Source organism: Hydra vulgaris, chromosome 01, assembly GCF_038396675.1.
Source record: "Hydra vulgaris chromosome 01, alternate assembly HydraT2T_AEP".
Taxonomy (NCBI): domain Eukaryota; kingdom Metazoa; phylum Cnidaria; class Hydrozoa; order Anthoathecata; family Hydridae; genus Hydra; species Hydra vulgaris.
The window spans coordinates 45,457,501-45,468,759 of NC_088920.1; the positions used below are offsets into that span (position 1 = coordinate 45,457,501).

Genomic DNA, 11,259 nt, shown 5'->3' on the forward strand with positions numbered 1-11,259 from the left:
ATACACAATAGATACATTTTATACTATTTTAATGACACATTTATAAAACAATTACATAACACATATTACCACATACATATATTTATCAATAACTTTTTAACTTTGAACATAATATAAACAAATATGCAAACTATAAACATATATAACTTGAATTGCGCGAACAAAAAATTTTAAAATAACATGAAAAAATCTAAAAAGATTCATATATATATATTCATATATAAAAACAAAAATCTCGCAATAAAATATCAAATTATAATCATATTTAATTTAAATCAAATACTTATTGAATAAAGAGCAAAAAACAGATAGGAGAACTGCAATCCTTATAACAAAATTTAACGTTTAGCAATAATAAAATGTCAGTGTTGGCTCGAAATTTTAATTTATTTTTCTAAATTTTTTAAAACAGTACAAAAAAAAGGTAATAGCATAACAGAAATGTTAATAAAATAATAATCAACATAATAAAATAAGCAAGGTATGAAATGATAGGATTTATAATATATTTGAATTGTATTAATTTAGGACTTAATAAAACTAAATAAATTTAAAAGTAGTAATAAATATTTTTAGTACAAAAAAGTACTGTAACTGTATTGGAGATATGCGATACTGCTTTAGCAGAACGATATCTCTTCATACAACTTTTCATGTATTCCTGACTATTCCTTTTCATTCGAGACAAACTTTTTTCTAAATTTCTCAAGAGAAAACTTTTTAATTTAAATTTTGCTTTCACAATTTCAGTTTAAGCATGCGCTTTAAAGCGATGATTTTCGTTTTTCCGTTATATGTTGATATTTGATCAAAATCGGGTACGATATCGTATCCGATTTTGATCAAATATTAAATAATACGTATTTTTGATAAATAATTGGTATTGAACTCGAATTCGAAACTTAAAACTAAATGCGTATTTTTCTGGTATCAATGGCGGTATATTATACGTGATCAATACTCCGAGTATTTACAATACTAGATATGCCGACTGGGTAGTGTCCTCCCACAATTTAATCATATTTAATCATAATAAATAATAATAAAGGTGTTTTTATTATGGTTACATCCATTACAAATATTTAAATTAAACCGCACTCAAGTCATAAACCCAAAATTTTAAACGCAATATTTAAAGGTTACGTTCATAGGGCTTATTTTATATGCAGCGGTTTACATTTACAACAAAAACTTTCTAATTCAACTATTTAATGAAAACGGATACGACTTATGCCAACTTATATGCTCTTCTCATATCTAATGTGTTTTTGAGCGGACACAGACACCTCGTACCTAGTGTTATTGGTGGCTATGAAATAACCAAAACAGTTTAGTATAACCAGGCTAGTCCTACGTAAACTTCTTTATCATAAATAAAATTCAGTGTCTTCTTTCTCTTATATTTTATTATATATATATTTAAAATATGTTTAAAAAGTTTTGAATAATAATATTTTTTCAAGGAGGAGGGGCTAGTGTATGCCCCCCAGCCGCCTGTAGGCGCTTCTGTTTGTTAATATTAATAAAATAATGGTTTGGATTTTTTTAAGGTTGAAAATTATTGATGACGCCTTTCCCAGAAACCACCGGGAGAATTTACTGCGTTCTCCAAATGCCCTTGCTGGAAGAGAGGAGTTTTTCAAGCTCCCACCTAAAACTTAATTGCCTTTATTTCTACATCCTCCATCTAAAACTTAATTTTTTAAGCCTCCATCTAAAACTTAATTGCCTTTATTTCTACATTCTACCCTAATCTAACTCTAGTAAGTTTATTTAAAAACTCTTTGATGGTGTAGATCTCAAATTTTTTGAATAATAAAAAAAGTTGTTTAGGTAACACTTTCATTATCTCTTTTTATAAATTAAACCCTGTATTTACTTGTTTTATTTCTTAATTTATTTTAAGAAGTTTATTATTGATGAGTTTAGCTTATGTCAAGCATAAAATTTGATAGGTAAATATAGGTAATAAGGTGAAAAACTTTGTTTATTTTTATTTATCTTATTCTTTTCATAAAAAAATATTTCTGAAAGTTTAACCTTGTGATGTTTTAAAATTTGTTTTTACATGATGAGTGTTTCAGACATATAAACACTTTTTTTTTTTTAATTCAAATTTCTGTTTTACATTGAAACGTTTGCTGATGGTTATGATGTTAGTTTAAAATTGAATGTGGCGGTCATTAAAAGTGAATGTGGCAGCCATAAACATTTCAAACTACGATTAAAAAGAAGAATGTTAAATGAAACCTTTAATCACATGGAAAAGTATAATGCAAAAATAAAATAATATGCAATAAATTTTCAGATTTTTCAAGTTTATAATAAAACATTTTAATGACATCTGGGGTCGGTGTTATAAAAATTTTTATGGACGTAAAATACTACCGGCAGTGAAATTTATCGGAGCAAATGATTTTTTTCAATGTTATAAAATGTTTTTAAAAATTACCGGCGATAAACTTTCTACAGCCGAAATGTTTACAGTCGAAAAATGTGTCGGAGGAACGACCTACGGAAATTTTTGTTGAAGATGTTTAATATTACCGATGTAATCGCTTGAAATTTAAGTTTATCAAAATTTGTGCGCTTAATTAAAATGAATGAATATGTAATAAATTTTCTACTAAAGGTAAGCACTTTAAAATGTTCTGAACCACAGGTTGCTACAACTAAGTTATTCATATGTCTTATCTTCATAATATGAAGATAAGATAAGCACTTAGACATTTCGCTTTCCGCCGAACGAAATCGTGGAGTAAAACTGCCGAGACTCGGGTTTTGAGCAAGCCATATGTTTTTCAGAAACAGACTATGCTTTTAATTCTTAACCAATCAAATTATAAATAATAAGTTTAAGAAAAATATAAGATTTAAAAGCAATATATTTCAAATAAAAATATTGCTTATAAATCGAAAAAGTATAAAAAAATAGTTAAAGTTAAAGTAATTGGGTTAATTAAATTATTTATTATTTTAATCTTTCTTAAACTGTAGTATTTTCTCTTCATCACTATTATTGTTATTGTTATTATTACTAAACTTTTATCATTATAAATATTATTATTCTTACTGTTGTTAATATTGTTATAGTTTTTTTTTTATACTTTTGATACTTTTTTTATATTTTTGTTGTTGTTATTATCATTGTTGTTGTTATTTTTACTATTACTATTGTTATTATTATTCATATAGTGTATACTTTTTATAATCTTTACTATTATTTTTATTCGCTGTTATTACAACTGTTATTTTTATTTATTTCTACTTGTATTATAATTATTATTATCATCATTCTATTATAATTGAATTTTACAGGTGTTTACTTCATATTAGTACGTAATACTATTTGTAAATAACCATGGTGTAACAACTTTATTCTGAATATATTTGGTTTGATTTAATTTGATTGCTGAAAATTTTGAAAGTTAGCGAAAAACAATCAACGACATATATATGTGTGTGTGTGTGTGTGTATATACATATATATACATATATATATATATATATATATATATATATATATAATATATATATATATATATATATATATATGTATATATATATATATATATATATCTTCTACAGCTTGTTTAGATTAGTATTTGCTCACCATTTTTGCTTATCTTTATAGCATACCGGGTTTTTAAAAAAAGATTAAAAAATAAAGAATAATGAAAGAAAAGATTGCTGCCCCATGCCAAACCCTCCGCCGATGTAGCAGCACTCTGCTGAGAGTCAGGCTATTTGTTTTCATGAACAAAAGTAAATAAACAAATATAACTTTTTAGATTAACTTCATAAACTTTCTTTTAGACATTGGAGTCTGAAAGAAAACCATCAGGAATTTAAATTTCTTGAAAATTCCAAAGTTTGTTATCGAGCTAATTAGAAACGATATAGGAAGTTCTTTTGGATGGAAAAATGCACTTATGCATGATTTATAGGACTGTTTATTGATCAAAAAATCAGATCAACTTTAGTTTTAGACGAACTCAAAATGGAGAGGCAAAGATATTTCTCCATTTAAAATTTTTGCAGAGATTATTTGAGGTTCGAAATTGTAAAAAAAGTGGTCAAAATATAAACAGAATTAATAAAATTCTAGAAATTAACAATGATGTTCGAATATGGTATGAGCTCAAATTTTTTGATAAAGTCAGTTGAACCAGCAACAAAATCCATCAAAGATTTTTCTTCTTGTTCAGAGTGTGTTTAGAGATCATGTACAACTTGTTTTCAAGGTTGTTTATGGTTTTATTATATATTATATATATGGTATATTATAATATTGTTTATGGTAAGGAAGCACATCAAAACATATTATAGATAAAATTCTAAGCAGAAAGCATCAAAAAAGTTTTATGTTTAATTGTTTTTTTTTTTGTCTAAATGAATTTATTTTATAAGAATTTACATAATGAATTTCTGAATATTTCTTTTATTTATTTAATATTTAAAGCGAATTTTTTAAAAGTTTTTTTATGCAATTTTTCCTATTTTTCTTCCAATAACAAATATACAAAATTTGCATAGATTTTCTATATTTAAATGAACACAATTTTATATAGGCTTTTAAAACAATTGGTCTTAGAATTCCAACTCCAAAAAGTCTATAGAATATAGTATTGATTCGCAATAGGTAGTCTAAAGAAACCTTTATTTCTATTGGCCATTTGTTTCAAAATGTTCATAGAAAATGGTATTGATTATTTTTATAGAAAAACTATTCAAATTTTGTTATGGGATAGGATAAAAAATTGTCTCTGATTTGTCAAATATCTTGAAGCAACAAAATATTCTTCATCAGAATCGGAACAGTCCAAGTCCAAATCCATGAGAAAACTGGATTTAAAACCTTCAGTTTGTTAACTTTAATGTTTTTGAATCTTCAACTCAAAAACACTTTGTTTTTGACAACCTTTTATGTCTTAAGAAATTTATTGATGCGGACAATGGATTTCTAAAAATAAATTCATAGAAATAAATAATAAAAATAAATTCATTACAAAATTTTTATAACATTGAATTGAAAAACATTATACGACTCTAAATTTACGGTTGTAAAAATTCATAGAGTAAAATTTCCGCCATTAGCAATTTACGCCGGTAAAAAGTTTTATAACATCGACCCCAGGTGTAAATTTTTCTTAGATAACAGAGATTTAATAAAATTTTGGCAGAATCAGTGAATTAAACCCTTTCAGAACAAAGTATCATGGAAGTAGATCAGGGTTTGAAAATTAAAATTTTGTAAATGAAATAATTATTCTTTTTGTCAAAAAAAAGTATTCTAAATTATTCAAAAATGTGTAAAACTATCTATACATATATATTTATAATATAACTAAAAGTCTCTCTTCAAATTTAATAGTCTTACTTTGAAATTGCAAAAAACTAATAAAGATTGAAATCATTATGTTACAACAATGTTTTGTTTTTTTAAACACTTTCAAAGTATTAAAGAAAGAATGTTCAGGATGGTCAGAGTAGTATGGTCAGGAGCTAATCGTTGTATTGATCAAAATTTTAAATGAAAAAGCAAACCAAAATTTTTTATTCTTTTAAAGGGATAATTCTTTTTACTAAAACCAAATGGACAAAAGTTAAAATTTTATTTAATGTGGAGAATAACATAACCTCGGGCAAAATGAGACATTTAGGGGAGTTCGATATCAAAATAACCAGGTACGAAAATAACCACGGCAAATATCACTTACTGAAATGTTAAATAGACATTAAAGTATAGAAAAGAATTTAATGTTATGTTTATAGTACTAAACCCTAAAGAATTTTGATGTAAAATTAGAGATGAAATACCCAAAAGTTCTCTGCAAAAAATGGTGGATGGTTATTATAATCAATGATCAGAGAAGTTATCGACGTTTTAAATAAAGTTCTTAAAAAAACGGGTAGCTATAAAATCAACAGATCAACATTGCACAAAAAGGTAGTGAAAGTTAGAATATCGACTGATAGAGGCAGAGAAACAACTTTTGAAAGAACATTGTACAAAAGCTATTTAAGTGAAATCGGTTTAAGTCCTGTTGAACTTTGAAGTTTGCATATGAGTTTGCGTTAAATTTGAAAAATCGTCTTATTTAATTAAGAAAAGGTTGTGCAAATCCACGGTTAATAAGAGCCTATAAAGACTGGTTGACTGAGTTTCTGAAACAAAATCGGAGTTTATCAATTCGGAAACCAGAAGGTGCATCAATTTGTCAAACATTGACTTTTAATTGAAACAACGTAGACATATTTTACAACAATGTTCAAGTTTAATCGTAAAATCTCTAGTTTTTGTCTCATTAGATCTGGAATTTTGATAAAACAGGGATTGCGATAATTCAACTGCGCAAACACGTATGCTAAAAAGGTTGAACGACAAATATCTATTGTCGCCGATCGGCGACAATAGATAGGAAGCGGTGTTCCGTTGAGTATCGATACTCACGAACACCGCTTCCTAGATAAGCAGCGGAGCTCATTGTTAGAGCGTTTGCTTCAAAATTAAGAGATTTAAAATTTTATCTGAACTTATTTGCAACATTGTTAAAGATGGAGGCGTGAACGTCCTGGTTAAATGCTTTTCCACAAAGCTCTGTGATAAGTCCGGAAGAACTTCTTGGAGCACCTTAATAATCAGAAAATTGATAATAATATAATTAAAAAAAAATAATAATAATAATATGATATAAATAATAAAAGCAATAATAGTAATAATAATAATTAAACTCTGCAATGCAGAAAATGTTTGTGGTAGTTACCATAGTTATAATCGTTTTATAGTCGTAGTTTATTACCACCGTTTTATATATTTCCACAAGTGCATTTTAACGACCACACCGTTGCAGAAATAATTTATGCAAAAAATTTTTTTTTGCAGTATCTTAATATTGATCGAAATTCATTGGAAATATTAGTATATCTAAAAAAAATTTCTTATCGGTTAAAAGTCGCGACCATAGAAAGTTTAAAACCCCCATAACTTTAGAAGGTTAAAATAATTTTTTACTAAATAAAAATTTTACAGTTTTTTTTTAAGTGCTATCATTTTCGTAAGCATGCACTTTCGTTGACACTTATAGACCAAGTTTAACATAAGCACTTTTGTACTCGTTAATGGTTGACTCAACTTTAACAGATTTTTAAACATTTAAAGAAACTAACTATGGAAATAACTTTATTATTATTTTTCAGTTTGGAAGATTTTATTAGTTCTTCTAACACATGAACATTTTTTAGCAGTTTTGAACATTCTCAACCTTTAAATTGACCACCATGCAGCATAGACCTTTGAAAACTTAAAATTTGTTTCCACCGGTTTGCCGATGACGTGGTATTCATAGATTGAAAATATTTTTCAAGATTATCATAAGTTCTGTTTGTATTTCCACAAAGTAAATGAAATTCTGTTGGAGCAAGGATTTTTTTTACGTCATTAGGCAAACCAACTAGTTAAAGTTTAATGCAATTTAATAATAAAAAAAAATAAAGATAAAAATAAAGATGCATTTGAAAGATTTTTTTTTAAATTTTAACAGACGGCTTTGTAAGCTTAGCTAAATAACGGATATTTCCTAGAGTTTTGAGCCCACCATGATTTTCATAATCTTGCATTTTTCTTTTCATAATTTTTCCGTGGTTCGAACCCCACTTCTTGGCAAGTTTTGCGACACCAGTTAGGAAGGAGGCGAGAACTTCCAATTGAATGATAAGACCGTAAGGATTTCTAGGTGGAACCTAAATAAAATTAAAGAATAAAATCATATTGGCCAATTTTATATCAAAAGCACAAAAGTATTTTAAACTATTTAGCTTTAAAATAGTGATAACTTTTTTAAGATTTGAATTAGACGTTTTCTGCTAAGCCAATACTAAACAATTTGTTTACGCAACCATCTTTGTATTTTTCATTATTGTTCACCCATTCCTTCCTCATAGCTAAACTTTTTTTTTTTGACAAAACATTATTTCACTTTTTTATTTAAACAAATTTGTAAAAATATACCTTTAACGTTAACGCCCTTTTGAATGTAATCTTTTGACAATTTTTTCTACTTAATTACTGTCTCAAAAGTCTTTTAATACTTTTACAATAAACCAACTGTCGGGAATCTTTTTCAAAAACTATTTCTTTAACATCAAAATAATAGTTTAAAAACCAATCTTCTTCACTTAATTTCTCTTTTACATTGCTTTCAAATAATTCTTTTCCCATTCAGCTTCTAAATATGCTAAGAACATTGGCTTCCTGTGTATTACTAAGTCCAAAAATGTTTTTAAATTTGTTTATTTCCGAAATTAAGAATTTTTCAACTGAAAAAAGTGCTTTTGAAGAGCTTTTCGTTTGTTCAAAGGCAATGGCTTGGCCTTAAGCTGCAACCTTAATTTTAGTTCCCTCCTCCTCAAATTTTCTTTTCGATACTTTTGAAAATTGAAGTTCGGCATCTCGTCTATCTTAATATCAAAAGAAGTTTGCATCCATGTTTTCGGTTTTTATATTTCAAATATTATATATAAATTTCTTAATTTCAAGTTTGACATATTAAATCAAAAATGAAAAGATTGTGGTGACTTTAGTCATCCGTATCTTCTTTGAGCCCCTGTCTGTTTTTTATAAATCCGCTTTTTTTTATGTTAACGTTTCTTTGTAATTATATTTCTTATTATATGTATAGCAAATATATATTAAAAAATCAATAAAAATAAAAAATAAAAAAAAAGGTTTGTTTTACGTTTGACAAGTTCTTCTGTTCAATTTTTTCTTCTCGTTGTGAGAGTGCAAGGGTAGGGTAATTAATTTCTCCCTCTTGATTCTCCCTCTATTCTCGAATGTTGATCCTGGAGTAATTGTAGTTCGAGTAATTACACAAATGTCACAAACACAGAATGATTGGTTTCTGGTAAGTATACTTACTTTTGCGAAATCATAGGGTTTACTTAGAATAATGTTTTTAACTCCTTTTTCAAGTCTTTCTAATGGTTTTCTACATTTAGTACATATGCCATAAGGAAAGTTTTCATTGTTCAAATAAATGATTTTAAAAAGAACTTATGTAATCTGTTCAATGTCATACTTCCTTCTTTAACTTCTGTCATTCCTGATCCTTTTAAAAAACAAATTAGGCAGACTAAGGCTCTATTATCTTTATGAGAGTTTTTAATGTTTAGCATTTTGAAACGATATGAGCAATACTAATCAATTTTTAAAATTTTTTTAATTAACTACTAAAAAAAAGTTCATAATATCTACTAATAAATTTTTTTGAGGTTTACCACTAAACAGATGTTATACATTCAAACTGTAATGTAAACTTTTTTTACCGTAATTAACGTATTGTTTAAAATTTCCCATAAAATTTGGGTCCCATGGTCCAAGTATTTATCAGAGAAGAAGGCACTAATAGCACTCAAAAAAACTCTACCATTATGAACTCGACTAAAATTCATCTGTAAAATTCTCAATTAGCAGAAAATTATTTTAACGTTCTAAAGTTATGACCTCGTAAAGTTGACAACCCCTTCAAATAGAGGGAGTTTTAAACTTTCCTTGGTTGCTATTTTTAAACGATGAGAAATTTTTTTTTCGATAAATTATGAGCTATTTTAAGATACTGCAAAAAAATTTTTTTTTTCTTTTTTCCACATTTGGGACAGTGGGCCCCGATTTTTTAGATTTTTCTAAAAATCCGCATGTTCCATGGCGCATGTTAAAAACTTGTTATTTTTTTTTTTTTGTTGTTCTTTATTACACTTTTAATATAATTTTGTTAATTTTTTATTGTCATTTATTTTTAAAAGTAAATGACAATAAAAAATTTACAAAATTAGATCGATAAAAAATAAAAGAACGCGGGAACTCGTCGAAGACCGTTAGGTCTTGTCGTCGAGAACATAAACGTGATAATTTCTTGTAATATTGGTTTGTAATTATCTTGTTTAAAAGATAAACAAGATAATTACAAACTTTTTTTTTACAGAAAAGTCCGTTGAAATTATTTAAATTTCATGCATATACTATATATCCAAAAAAAATTTTGTTCCACAAAAATGGTCCGCGAAAAGCAATGCAAAACTTACTAGAATTTGTTTGAAAATATGGCAGCTTAATAAAATTATCATTGCGTAGAATGTATTTATTTTTATCTTTTGATGAAAGGAAACCGGGAAAGAATTGATTTTACAGAAAAACAAAAAACATAGAACATTGTAAACATTAAGTTAATATATATTTAGTGGATTCATATTCAAGAGAAATAATTGATTTAGAAATTTCTTATTCAAAAAGCTTCTTACCTTATATAAAATTCCTATACTTTTTGAAGTTTAGTTGCGTTTTCAATTTTCAATGTGAATTTTCCAAGTAAGGTGATCATACATATATAATATATTGGTATAAACACCTAAAAATTTTCATGTTAATATACATGTTAAATAAACGCATAAATCATGTTAAATAAACCTAACCCAGTCAACATTGACATACGGGTACCGTATGGGGCCCATACGAGTTGTCAACTGGGTCCCGTATGGGAAGACCAACGGTATCCCACCGGATCTTGGCTGCGGTTTCCAAATTGGGCCCATATGGGTATACCCGCTAGGTATCCCGTATGGGTCCCAGTCAAATTCAGTACTTTAAAACCGTATGGGGCCCATTTGGGTTGCAACTGGGACCCATATGGGAAACCCATCGGGAACCCACCGGATCTTGGCCGCGGTTTTCCTCTGGGACCCATATGGGTATGCCCGCCGGGTATCCCGTAAGGGTCCCACGAGGTTTACCCATTGCAAATCTTGAAAAACTACATCTAAATGTTTAAAATTTACAGAAAAAGCAAATTTATATTTAACTTGATTGGTTTATTTCAACAAAAATAATTGAAATTACAGTTACAATTCCAACTTTTAAACGATTCTTTATTGAATCGTTTAAAAGTTGGAATTGTTGTGAACGCTTCACGGTTATCTCGCGAATTGGAAGCTTTTCCATTGTTGTTTAAACGACTTCTTTGAAAACCTCTTTACACAATATCTTGTTTCATATGACCTGTAAAAAAATTAAAGTTAACTGTTAGTCTTAAATTTTATAGTTAACATAAATTTTTTTTAATGTTATAAAACTCTTACGATTTCTCTCAAACTCTTCAGATAAAAAATGTAATTTTACCATCGAAGGTAGGAAAACATCATTTTTAATTTTATAATCGACATTTATTTGAACGTTTTAAAATGTACTTGTAATAAATAAGCACA

At 27.3% G+C, this 11,259-nt stretch overlaps 1 long non-coding RNA gene across 2 annotated transcripts in view; it reads right to left on the reverse strand.

The window, feature by feature from the left end:
* LOC136075374 (uncharacterized) overlaps nt 1-774 on the reverse strand; it is a 4,339-nt gene extending 3,565 nt beyond the window's left edge. For both annotated transcript variants that reach the window (XR_010635878.1, XR_010635877.1), the window contains exon 1: nt 1-774. This exon is cut by the window's left edge and continues 540 nt beyond it. This is a non-coding gene — a long non-coding RNA (uncharacterized LOC136075374).
* Nucleotides 775-11,259: the final 10,485 nt, after the last annotated feature.